This window comes from Pinus tabuliformis, chromosome 2_1 (genome assembly GCF_031772625.1).
Source record: "Pinus tabuliformis cultivar Carrire ecotype Pingquan chromosome 2_1, CPIR1, whole genome shotgun sequence".
Taxonomy (NCBI): domain Eukaryota; kingdom Viridiplantae; phylum Streptophyta; class Pinopsida; order Pinales; family Pinaceae; genus Pinus; species Pinus tabuliformis.
The window spans coordinates 205,220,899-205,234,665 of NC_142299.1; the positions used below are offsets into that span (position 1 = coordinate 205,220,899).

General features: G+C 35.7%; 1 long non-coding RNA gene across 1 annotated transcript; it reads left to right on the plus strand.

Annotated features, from left to right (window-relative positions):
• The first annotated feature begins 1,318 nt into the window (after positions 1 to 1,318).
• On the plus strand, positions 1,319 to 13,276 carry LOC149199453 (uncharacterized). The gene is made up of 4 exons (XR_016253279.1): positions 1,319 to 1,643; positions 12,491 to 12,577; positions 12,671 to 12,763; positions 12,936 to 13,276. It is a non-coding gene; the product is annotated as an uncharacterized LOC149199453 (long non-coding RNA).
• Positions 13,277 to 13,767: the final 491 nt, after the last annotated feature.

Here is a 13,767-nt window from a genome sequence, read left to right on the forward strand (position 1 = left end):
TTAGAACTTAGGTTGGAATTGATTTGATTCTTGAACTCTTTAGATGATGACTAGAGATCATTAAATACATAGTTTGAAGCATTTGCTTGTAGTTATTAATGAACTTGTTAACCATCCATAGATTACTTCCCTTGCACATGTGCTTGATTTTGTCAATAATGAAAGAATCCTACTATGTTTTTGGTATATTCGACAAGACTACATCTTTAAAATAAAGAAGATTCAATTCTTAATTATTTGCAATCCTGTAAGAGGGAGGGACAATGGGAGTCACGCAGGAGGAGGTATTCCCTTTGTTTAGCGAAACTCTACAGAGATAAAGCACTAAATGCAAGATTAACCCCTTGTTTATGTGATAATTAGGGAATATATATCTATTCTCTCAAATATTGGTCTTATATATTCAAAAAGAATTTCTCATGTATTCTAAATAACACTTAACACTGTTTATAGAATAATTTCTCACCATTACAATCACAATAATCATTTTTCAAGGCAAAAACTACATCAAAACTTTTTGAATATGCAAGTAGATAATCTCCACAAATGAAGATGAAAACATATTTTGAGCATGTTTAAAGTGGATTAAACTATAATAATAAAAGACACAACAAAAATCTTGATACAATAATAGCTCAAATAATTATCTTTAACAAAAATCTATTAAAAATTACTATAAAATTATAAAATGAAATTAACATTAATAAATAATCAATTAATTTATATAAAATCCCAATTTAATAATGAATAATTACTTAATTCTTTAAGTTCCACTTCAAAGAAAGCATTGACACATCAGCTAGAGAAGGGTGCATTATTGTTTTTGGAGTAAGAGAAGGGTGCATTATTGTTTCGGAGTTCTATGTCCGTCGCATCAATATTTTATTTGATGTGCCCAATTATTTTTCCAAAGTAAAACTATTATTCAGCTTAAATAATAGAATGTATAATATTTCAAATTCTATAAAATGTATAATATTTCAAATTCTTTCAAAATCCGTTTTACTAAAACACAAATATATGGCCATCGATGACATGATCGGACGGTAGATATTCTATCCCGCCTTTAAATTCAAATCCTCTTGGTAGTTTGGCGCCATTGCGCGTATCCCTCTCAACGAGCTCAGTAGCTCGCATATGAACAATCATGGTTTGCAATCGCATAAACATTGCCCCAAAATCGATCCACGAGCCACCAGATCTCTCTCTGCACGACTTCCAACAGTTCATCTGCGTGTCTTCGTGGTCAAAATGATTTCTTTGTTTCCTGATACAGTTCATCTGCGTTTCTTTGTTTTCTTTAGCACCGGCTGAAGGGGAGAACTTTTGCCACATTCCGGGGTCATCTCTGTTCATTATAGAAGGAGGTCTTGTAACCTGCTCCAAACTGCCAGTTTCTCTCTTTGAAAGTTTGTATTGAAAACCAGTGCTGGGTCGAAGGTTTACTCATATGAAGGATGCAGAAAATGAGAGTCCTTTAGTGAGTCCATGAAAAAGGCTTGGCGAAGATTTGGGGAAAAATGATACCTGCAGCAGAGCCAACAAAGTTCCAAAATTAGAGCCAACCTCACCAATTAAAATCTGCAAACAACCTGGAATCCTATCTTTAGGACGAGATTGTTTGAAGCACCCCGAAAACTCAAGTATGTTATTACTATGCTACCTTTCTATAGACTGGAATTATTTCTTTTATTGTTGCAATATCCGTGATATAGTCCTGGTTCAAGCAATTGAAAGATAGACTTGATTTTTCTTCTAGTTGATTATGAGACTCTGTACTCAAGGTCATAAGAAAAAAAAATCCAAAACTTTTTAGCTAGTGAAGTATAAGTTCCTGAAAGTTAAATAGTAACTATCTCTATCCAATTACCCACTGTGTAGGCAGGCATATCATTGATTTTAGCAAGCCTTAGCATTTTCCTGTCTACCTAGATAAGGAAGCAAAATACAAACGAATAACTATCTTATCCCTGGTTGAACAGGACAGGTAAAAACCATTGTTTCCTTAAATTAGTTTCATCTTTTACCCCTATAATAAGTTATTGTGTCAGGTTTCTGAACTCTTCCCTGACACACATGAAAGTCACATGCAGTTTTAACAATGATATTGATAAATTATAACAAATTCTTGTACAAGAACATTCTTATAGTCGTTGCCTCTCAATGCCAAGCAGATGTTGCAATGAGAATTTTGTCCAACCACCCAAAATAGTAAATACATAGCTCCTCCTTCTTCCTTAGTCTTATAGCTATTGTAATATGATTAACAGAGCAAAGATTTAACCGTGTCCTTAACATTAGCACTGAGATGATATACACTAAATCCTGCCATAGTCACTCTAGCTCTCCATTTTCCTGTAACTTCATACCTCTCAATCCTTTCTTCTCCCTCACAAGCAATTATGTTCACTGTGTCTCAGGCAAGGCATTGTTTTTCAACATTCATACGATTTCTGCTATCCCTTTTAAGTGTAGCATCTAGCGACTCAAACACTGATGAGTAATATTTTAATGCTTCCATGGACTGGGGGATGAAAGGTGTATTATTAGTGTTAACCTCTTGTTTTATGATCAGAAAGTAGAATGTCATGCTTGGAGACCTTTTTTAACATATTGTTATTCGGTAACCATAAACTGCTATTCACAAAAACCAGGTATCATAATTTCTTTAATTTCAACTTATTTCTCTTATTGGGGACAATGAAATGTACTGTCTTGAAATCTCTCTCACATGCAAATGAGCTAGCAGGTTTTCTTGAAATACAATTAAGAAACTGCTGCAAAATTAGCAAATTAACTCCATAAGATTCCCCCACAAGACAATGTTGTTGCTTGCCCCTTGTCATAGTTAGTTGCTTGGAGTCCACAAAATACTCCCACCTCCTTTAAGAATTCAATTCATCTCCAATCATTCGCTGCTTCTGTGGGGAAGGGTGCATTCTTCTTGTTACCTCTCAAATTGTATGTAATGATAAGAACCCTAATCCACAATGTACAACTTCAGGGAACTGTTAGGATGGTCACCACCTTCACCTCAACAACCTATCCTCTTCACTTTAGGTTGGCTCTCCTTTGGCTCAAGGGGATATACCTAATACTATTAATAAGACAAAGAAATGAGGCACAAGGTGAAGTTGAGAGAAGCCTTAGTAAAATAGAGTTTTGGAGTTTTTAGGGTTTTAGAATAAGTGATGGAAGGAGAATCAAATGGCTTATGAGGTCAAGAAGAAACTCTTCGGAGAAGTGGCTTATTTCCTTCAAGGATTAGGGGTTTGAGACTAGAGTCTAGAACCAAAAGGAAAGAGTGATCCCTCACTCAATGAAGAATAAAAATGAATATCAAGGTCTACAAGAAGGGAACTTTCAATGGAAAACCTTCACCAACAAGATCAAATATGTTTTGATAAATGTACTTAATACTTCTTACTAGGGAACCAAAGGAAAAACATAGCAAGGTGCCAAATAATCACCAAATCAACAAAGGAATAATGCAGAAGAAAAACCCTAAAACATCTCCCTTCCAAGTGGTAACTTACCCCCTAAATGGATTGATCTTGAAGTCTTGTAGAAGACGAGCATTTCATCATTAATCTGTATGCACCAAAATTCAAATAATAACCAAGAAAGAGAAGCTTCAAGAATTGAAAACAATCATCCACAAAAAAAGAATCCCTTACACCATGAATGCTCCAAGAAAGATATGTCAATTAAGTTCCAAGGAGTGAGAGCTACAAAAATCCAACCATGAGTGAAATTGAGGAAGTGCATCTCTTTACACATGAGATTGACCTCCTCATCAACAAACACATGATTGACAATAAAACCAAATAAAATACTCAAGGGAGCTTATTTTTGTTACACTACTGCTCAAGTGAACTTATTCATTTTCCTACCCTACTGTAGCATGTACAAAATGCAGCTACTAGGTGAAGTCAGTGATCCGATGCAGCCACCTTAACATCTTGGAAGCACAATGCCCCTTCCCTCAGTGCTTAGTCATCATGGAAAACAGGGAGACATCAAACTCTGAATGGTTACAAGTTGGAATCTCTGTCAATGCCTCTCTGGGAATGAATTTGGATGCCTGCAAATGAAGTATGTCATGAAGGGGCTGTAACTTTGGACATGTTCTGCTACATGATATATCTACCCATCCCTGCAAAGGACTGTTATAATTGTTGTCAAACCATAAGGTGTTTTCTTGGCTCTTGAGCATCTCTTCCGAGAAAACAATATCCCCCTTTACTGCATGTTTTTGGATTCTGGTTTTAAGACTATATGAAAAAGTACAAGACTGTTGTATTTTTGAGTCTTGCACAGATTCAACAGTTTGCATGTCAAGGCCATATTATCATTTCTGCACTCTTCTGTTCCCTTTGGACACAAATCACTGTTCTTTTGCAAGGCATTCCCGAAACAAATTTCAACAATGTGGTGATCCATATGACCAATTGGTGTGTTCTTCTGCCTTACAAGAGAATCAATTTTATTTTCTAAAGTATGCCAAAGAATGGCACCAATGTCATTCTCAGGGCATCTTCAAGCATGTATTCTTGAGTAGGGCATTGATACATCCTCGAAGGACTGTCCCCAAAAACTATCTGAAAAATGAATACAACATTTACTATAATAGCTACAAGTTGATACTTTCCAGGAATTGTTATTACCTTGCTCAATCTACCACATACATCTTTTTTATTGTCATTTTCTATCATGGTGTATACATTTTTTTCAACAATTTTGAAGTGTGCCCTGCCTTCAATGCAATGTTGGTTCCAGGAAGGAATATAATCACTGTTGAACTACCATGACTGCCATTTAATGATATCAGGCCTGTTTCTTCAAAATCTAGCAAGCTCTCACAAGGCAAAGGCCAGACATTAATAGAACAATGAGGTGCATTTCCATTGTCACCTCAGCAATCCTCCTTCTGCTTTTTAGTGGAATTATACCACATAGGAGGCTTCCCAATTTTCACCTAAATGATATTCTAAGTTATATGGATCAAGGTGATATATCAGATGAATCAAAGCTAAGTAAAGGTACTTTCAATGGACAAGGGCACAATTGTCTATGTGTAGGAGCAGTGTACCATATACAAAGCCCTAGAGAGATACTTATGACCTAGGGTTACATCGTGTAGATCAACAAAGGGATGCCTAGGTATACAAATACCAAGAAAAGGTTTGCAAATAAGAAAAGGCAAACCTTCGATTTAAGACCCAAGTTGAAGCCTTAGCCAAAGTTAGGATTTAGCTAGGGCACAAATTGCCTAGGGTAGACTGTTGGGGAAAATTCAAACATGAAGAGAGCTAGATTTTGAGTGCCAAGGATCAATCAAGTTTAACTCAAGCTACTAAAGCCTCAATGTCTATCCAATAGGAGACCCTTGTTGAATTTGACCCTATGCCCTAGCCCTAGCGGCCTACTTTAAAGGACTTCAAAAAATAGAAGAGGAGATAAGATGAAAGTTTTTATGATTTTTGATCACCAAAAGGATTCCTAGTGCCTTTTCCTACCTGGGTGATGTAGTCTATAGGGCTAAATTTAAGATAAATTAAATTTATTCTTGGAGTAAGAGGGAAAACCCTAGTTTTCACTTGATAAACCCTAGCTATCTTTTTAATGGGGGGGAAATTAAATAAATTAAATCTCTCTAGGAGGTCCTTTATGGTATTCAAGGTTTAGCATGCAATAATCAAGCAAGATTTCCATATAAGATATGCATGTAGAGATGGAATAAGAAAAACCCTAGCATAATTTTATCACATGAAAATCAATAAAAATCTGCAATTACACTTAAATTCTTCCAAGAAATAGCCTTCTTTCAATCCCAAAAAGACACCTCCAAGACACAAATCATTCGCCAATAGAAATGGGTCCAAAAAGATCACATCTCCACAAGTAGCGAGTTGCATCTAGGCTAAGTAGAGCTTTATAAAAGAGGTTGAAATCCACAAGTGATGATGATAAACAAGGGAGTGATCCTCTATTTATATGAGGTCAATCACTTCCATTAGTTTTCCTAAAAGCCTTATAAGAAACTTAATTCTAAGTGGGCTTGAAGTAAATGGGCTACCAAGCCAACTCAATAGTTCAATACAAAAAAATAAGCCACTAATGCTCGCATGCATGGGTTGAAACTCTTCCCAAGCATGATGTTATGCCCTTTTAGGGGTAATAAAGCTCCAAAAATACAAAACAAGGGCTAGATGCATCTCCAACCATCATAATCAATCATGAATTGAGGTTGAGTCATCAAATCAAGCCTTAAAACATCTCCCTTTATTTTCCTCCCTTCCTATGGATTATAATTGATAATCTAATATTTTTTAACTTCATGTGATTCTCTGAAGTTGATTCCCTTCCTCAATTTTCATTAAAATCATCATGTTATAAGGCAAAAGGGCATACCTTTATATGAAATTTTGCCAGCGAAGAGTCCAAAATTAAATTTTGGACAATTAAATTTTCATGCAACTAAGCAACATTGCTTTTTAACAATACTCTTGGTTCAACATTTTTTGACAATGGTCTTGGTTCAGTACTTTCTTACGAGCAGAGCCCTCTCCATTCCTTCAAGCAAGAGTGGTCTCCTTGGAAAAACAATAAATCTGACCATTTCAATTTTTTCATAATGTAATACCTTGTACCGGATATCTTTGGTTTATGCCTTCTAAAATCTTGGATACCTCATCAATTTTTCCCTTAGAGAAACACTGTTTTACAGAGTCAAAAAGTTAGTTTCACAACCTATTCTAATTATTTTGCCTTCTAATTGTAATGATTTTTCCACTTCACTGGTCTGAAATAGAGCAGACATTACTTCTGTGTATACTTTAACATGTACAGAGGATTTACAATCTATCACTTCTTCAAGAACTTTTTATGCCTCAATTTTTTTTCCTACCTTCCCAAGATGATGCATGCCATAGATAAAACTTGCATGACTTGGAACAACACGTTCCCTAAGCATTTTGTTTAGTATCTGGGCAACAACTTGAACTTTCTTTGATTTGCAGCAAGCTTTGATGAGTGAATAGTACAGAGCATCCTCCTACAACATGGCATAGAGCAAAATATGCTTAACAGAAGTAGTCATTCACATCAATAGCAGGAAAACCATCCTGATGTGTTTCCAACAAAACATTATCTTGTGATACCCTACACACCACCATATTGGGTAAAAATGTAAAACTAGCATGTGTACCCTCAATGCCAACATTTTTTTCAAGAAGTTCGAAACCATAGCAGACAAGACTCTAGATACTAAAATGACAAGAAAAGTTTACAAAACTTTGAGAATTGTCAAGCCTGTTTCAGACTCTCAGATATCTAGTGGGCTATGCCTATCCATGAATGCACGTGAGAGACCAATAATATACAAGAAGGCAATGAAACAATCACAAAATCACCTACACTCAAAATTCCATTCTGGAAAGAAGGAAAAGACTCACTAAGGATACCAAGGGGTGCAAAATTCTAGATGTGAGGAATAGCGGTTACTGAGGAATACGGTTCATCTATTCTTACTGTTACAGATAATGCATTTACCAGATTGACTCAAGGTCTATTTCCTAGTGTCATGGAACACTGTGTTTTGATGATGGCTTTTGGTCTTGTTCCCATGGAACTGTAGTTGCATCTGGCTTAATCAATATGAAAGGGTTGCCCTGTGCGCGATTAGGAAGAAGTTTCCTTTCTTTCTCCTCTGGGTTATGTTTCAAAATTATAACCATCAGCTATCGGCATGTTGAAGGGATCACACACCTTTCAAGCAGAGCCCATTTTTCTGCAGGATTGTCCATAGGCATTGTTGCAGGTAACACCCCTTCATACAGAAGCCAGTTTTCCACAGAAGAATGGTGGTTGTTCAGTGACTCAGGGCCTCTCTGTGCAGTCACAAGTAGTATCAGCATTATAACATATCCTTTCAGAATTCAAGTATATCTTCTCACTGGAAAGCAAAACAACCTCACTTCAGAAACAACAAACAGTGTAGATTAGGGTGAAATTTTTGATCTATGATCTTCCTGATATATGTCATTCCCTTTCTAATCTTGATGACATTTTACAGGTCTGTATGAGCAGAAAGAATTCTCTCAGTGCTTAATCATTTTGAATTTTTATGGCTTCTCATGTTGGTCCCCATGTGAGTATCAGTTAATACTGCTGTCAAATTGTATAAAACAGATAGACAGGAGGACTGAACACAGAAGGTCTACATAAACCAGTTTTGCAGTGCTTCCTTTTGCTATTCATAAACAACTTGCACTGTGGGAATGTACTACCTGCAAGGTTGCGTTGTTTGATTCATGAAAGGCTGGCCGCTAAATGGCATTGGGAGCCCAGTTGTTTACTTTCCAAGTTAGTCATTCCTATCAGATTTACTTTGGCTAAATATCGTAAGTTAACACCCCATCTTTTGTGTCATATGAAGTTGAAGTTGAATCTTTAGAGTAACAATATTCTCCAAGCTTGTTTCTTTTGTTCAGCAAAATAGATTTCTAAGTTTATTGTTCTTTGTGTCACTGGCCCATAGTAAGGTTGCTTATTTAAATAATTTATTCAAATTATCATTTCTGTTATTAAACAAAAAATATTGTATAGCCCAGAATTGGGCCCACTGGAGTTCATTCCCCTGTTAGGTCAACATAAAACCTTTGTTGCATAGATCAATGGGCCATGCAACATTGGGCATATCATTTTTTAAATTTCAATAAAAAAAAATTATTTGAAAATTAAATTTTTAATATAGTTTTTTTATGAAGAACCCAAAGAACCCGAAGAACCCAAAGAACCCAACCCGAAGAACCCGAAGAACCCAAGAACCCAAGCACATGAAGAACCCGAAGAACCCGAAGAACCGAAGAACCAAAGAACCCGAAGAACCCAAGAACCCATTAAAGGAAAAGAACCCAAATTTTTTTTTTGAAGAACTTGGTTCTTCATGGAAGAACCCGTACCCGAATCCGGTACTTGGGTGCGGGAACCCGGGACGGGTTCGAGAACCCTACCCTCGGGTGCGGGTACCCATGCAACACATATTTTCATGGATATAACTTAATATAACTTTCTTATGTAGAAAACATGGCTTATCTTAGGCTTAACCATGCATATAAAATACCACCTATCATCTTCATTGAAAAAAGAATGGTGTCTTTGTTCATAAATATCAGTGATTGATCATAGGAATGGCTATTATTCTCTATCAAACAAAATCAAGGACTAAGTAATGAAGATCCTGGTCGACAACAAAACTTATGATTATTAACTTCACATTAAAATTCACTTCATCTCTGCCACCTTCAAGGAAATCTTTGTTATCCATCACCATATTGATGTTGTGACTTGGTCCTTGAAAAACATTCAGCATGTTTGATTCATGGAAACCTTCAAGTTAGACAGTATATGTCATGCTAACTTGCAAGAGATTGGTGTGAGGTACATTGAGGCTTGCAGGGCCTGCCCTGCAGTTTGCCCTCATGAAAGCATAGAAGTAGATTATAACCAGTTTCTTAGGAAACCATGAATCCTTTCTAGCCTTGACATCTCCGTGACCAACAAGATATACAACTCCTGATAATTTAGAACACTTCCATAGTTCCAAATGTACATCACAATAAGGAAGCAGGTGGAAAAAACCATTTATCCAACCATTTTCCCCCACTTTCATCAAAACTGCAGAAAAATAAATTAGCTCAGTTGATCCAAATAGAACAGGAAATCCAATCGCAAGGAATATATTTTTTTCCCATATAAGAACCATGACAAGAGTCACTAGGCTTGTAGTCACCATAATCATCTCTACCTTTGCAATGCCATATGCATTTGATATCTCGACCGTGCTCTTAAAACAATCACATACCAAGACACACATTATCATTAGAACCCAGTTGATGACAAGAATGTAGATCTGACCCATGAACCGTCGGGATGTGTGAATTATTTTCAATCTGGGAAAGCATCCTAGGGCCATGGACATTTTAATAGATGAAATTGTTGTTGAGATCATTGCCTGGCTTGCAATCATGGCAACAACACTAGCTATCACAAAGACTGGCCAGATAAAACCATCTGGAATTGAAGCAGAGAATACGTTCTCCACCACAGAGGGATGCTTCATAAGATATGCAACTTGATCCATGTAAGCCAATAGTAGGCATGGGAATACTACACATGTGAAGGCTATCTGGATGGATCTTACTGAGAAGTGACCCAAATCAGCAAACATAGCTTCAGCTCCTATTATGCATAACATGCAACCTCCTAGGGACATCCATGCTTTGATAGTGTTCATATTGAACAAGTAATAGATATAAACAGGATTGAATGCCCTTAAAATTGTCATGTCATGTTAAATAATATTGTAAAGTAAAATAGAACCAATAGAGAAAAACCATATCATGAGTGCCAGAGAAAATGTCATGCCTACTTTGCTTGTACCAAACTGTTTTATGCTGAACAAGATCACCAGGAATATGATTGAGACAATGACCACTGTGTCTTCCGCAAAGATAAATATTTCATCTTGCATGCCACTAACAACAGACATGACTGATATTGCAGGTGTAAGTATGCCATCCCCAATTACCATGGAAGTACCCATGAGAAACAAGAGTAGCAGTAGGGTCTTCAATTTTGTACTTCTCTAAAGGCTTTCTTTGATTCTTAATCATCTTTCCAGTTTCAGGGTGGGCAACTTGAGCTTGAAACTGGAATTTTTTTCATCTGATGGTTGCTGGTTGGGGAGCAGATTGACCTTCGCATATGTGCAAATCAAAGAGTACAAGGAAAATGTCCCCCCTTCACCATTGTCATTGGCTTTGAGCATAATGAACACCTATTTAGCCAAAGGGATGAGGGTTATTATGTACATCACTAAAGCTAATGCACCCAAAACATCTTCCTCTCCTTTGGTACGAGCTTGGATGAATACACTAGTGAAAACATACAAGGAGTTGGTACCCATATCTCCATAGACCACTCCAAGTGTTTGGAATGCCAAGTCGAGCGTTCGTCCTAATGAAAGGTCCTTATCATGGCCCTTATGAACACCGGGCACGTCCATGGCCTCCACATCAAAGGAATCCACTCACTTGGTCTTTAGAACGAGCCCACGCCTCATTTTGTGTCATGTCTGATCATCGTCAACAAACCACCTTGGGGATTACCCTTCCATTTCACTGCCATCAACCAACCTGGACTCTGATGACAACAAAGACATTGAGCCCTCACTGATCCCATCCCTGTCTTTCTCATCCTAGACATTGATATGATAATGGGGTTGACAATGACAAGAATGATACACAAAAGAGAAATCAATAAAAACTTAGTAGAATCCTCACAACTGTTTATAAAAAAAGCACAAGTTTATCATCCAAAGAAGCAATTTCTGCATTCAAAGACCACAATCCTCAATCTCATAATTTTATCATCCATAGAAACAACTCCTGCATTCAAATCCCATAATCCAGAAAAAGAAAGAGCTCAATCTCTTCGACCCACATCGTAACATCGCATCCCACATCCAGATTTCCATTGAAATCTTGAAAATCCTCATACCCAAATGATTTTTTGCAGTGACTTCTATGAATACATTACCATCCTTCGATCAGAGCATTTTTGTTAAAGAAGAAACATATTATATATCTTCAAGGAGAAACATATAATGGTAATGCAAAGTTCTAAAAGGTATGTGATCCTTAGGCTTATTGGAGAGTATATAAAAAATTTCACACCTTTTTATGAGATATGGGAGGAAAACATGTTAAAGATTTTTAATAAATATAAAATTTCCAAAATGATGCTAGTTACGTGTGATTCTTTTTTCATTGTTTGTGATTATGAAAAATGAAACTCAATGTTTTTTCATTAGTGCACACATATTTCATTATATAATTGCATATAGAAAAATCATTCCAGAGCCGATAACAATAAAAGTGAAGAATTTATGGTCCAACGTTATATTTAAGGGAGATGTTTAAGGATGACGTTTGAATTTTGTTTTTCATTTTAAGACATTTGGAGAAAATATTAGGAAGGACTTTGAGAGAGGATTGTCCTTGATTTTCGAAAATGTAGTTGTTCCTTTCCAGCCATATGCCCCAAGTGACCATCAAAGGGAGAGCTCATAAGTTTTTTGGATGTTTTCTTTATAGCCATTTTTTTACACATATCCATAGAGTCCCCATGCCATTGATGTGAATTACTTGTTCGGTTTTTTTTAACCAAAATTTTTAACCAAACAAGAAAAATTAAAAAAATGCCTCAAGATCAAATACTAAAACAAAGACCTATTGACATACCTTTTAAAGTATGGAAAGAACTTGTAAAATCATATGAGCAGTTGGATGCACAAAGAAAAGCCGGCAATGAGAGCATTCAGGTATTGAATTTTTCATTAAACATTATTTAGAATGTATTAATACTTATAAGTATCTTAGACATGTATTTGTGTGAAAATAAATTGAATTGGTTTATGTTTAAGGACAAGGCATCCAAGGCGAGGTTAACCAAGACAAAAGTCACTCATCGTAGTGGCCAGAAAGGTTTAAAAGCACTGATAACAACCTTTGTAAGTATATTAAACATGTGATATTTTTTTAATAAATTTTGTACTAGAAGAAAGTCATTGTTATCTAATTTCTCCCTATTTACTGATTGATAGGAACTAAAATATGGAAGACCTCCAAATCATTTGGAAAAGGAGGTGCTGCAGCAAAAGAGATGGGTTGAATTTGTTGTTTGGATGGACTCTATGGTATGTAATCTTAGTTGGATTTCCAATATACTTTTAAACCATATTTTAATTTTATTTTTTAGTACTATTAGATATTATATCTTACCTCATTTTATGGTTAAAATTGTATAACAAAAACATGTGTTGTGTTATGTAATTAATACTAACATGTAATATTGATTTTTTTTGTCAGAATGCTATAGGTAATGATTGCCAATACGATGATCCAAATTATGTTCAACATATATCAGGAGATGATGAGGATGAGGATGAGGATGATGGTGGTGAAGGAGGAGATGATGATGATATTTGCGGTGTTGGTGATGATGTGGATCAGAGTAATGAGGATGGTCAAGATGATCATGAGGATGATCTTGGTGGTGGTCGCTAGGCATGCACATGCATTGTTTTTTATGAAGAAATTATTGTGTAGAATGACATTGTTATGTTTAGATGGGTGTTGTGAATTTACCCTATATCAATGAGACGTTTTGATTTTGTAATCATACGATGAGTTTGATTTATGTATGTTGTTAATTTATCGTAGAATAACGATATTCATGAAATATTTTGATTTGTTAATCATATTTGAATTTTACTTGTTTTGATTAATAATAATACTGATTTTATTAGTATTATGTTGTTATTTTATACATGTTTTGAAAATTGTTAATGACACATTGTTATTTTTTTAGATGGATGTTGTCAATTTCTCTTAAATTTCTTTACAAATGATTTTGAATTGTGATATCTGCTTTAATGATATTTAGAAACTATCATATATTTCACTATGAATCTATAAAGGGGTTCATATATGTAAGGAAAAATATACTCTATATAAGAAGTCAAATGCGGATGTAACCATGGATGCAAAATTGAAAGTAAAATTGGGTGTTAAACTAAGAATTAATACAAAATGCAAACAATTGACATACAAAGTGTTTTAAATTAGAAGTGAAAAATTGTGCAATAGTTGACACAAAGAAGGGAACAAAACATGGCATACAAAAGGATATCAAATTGGG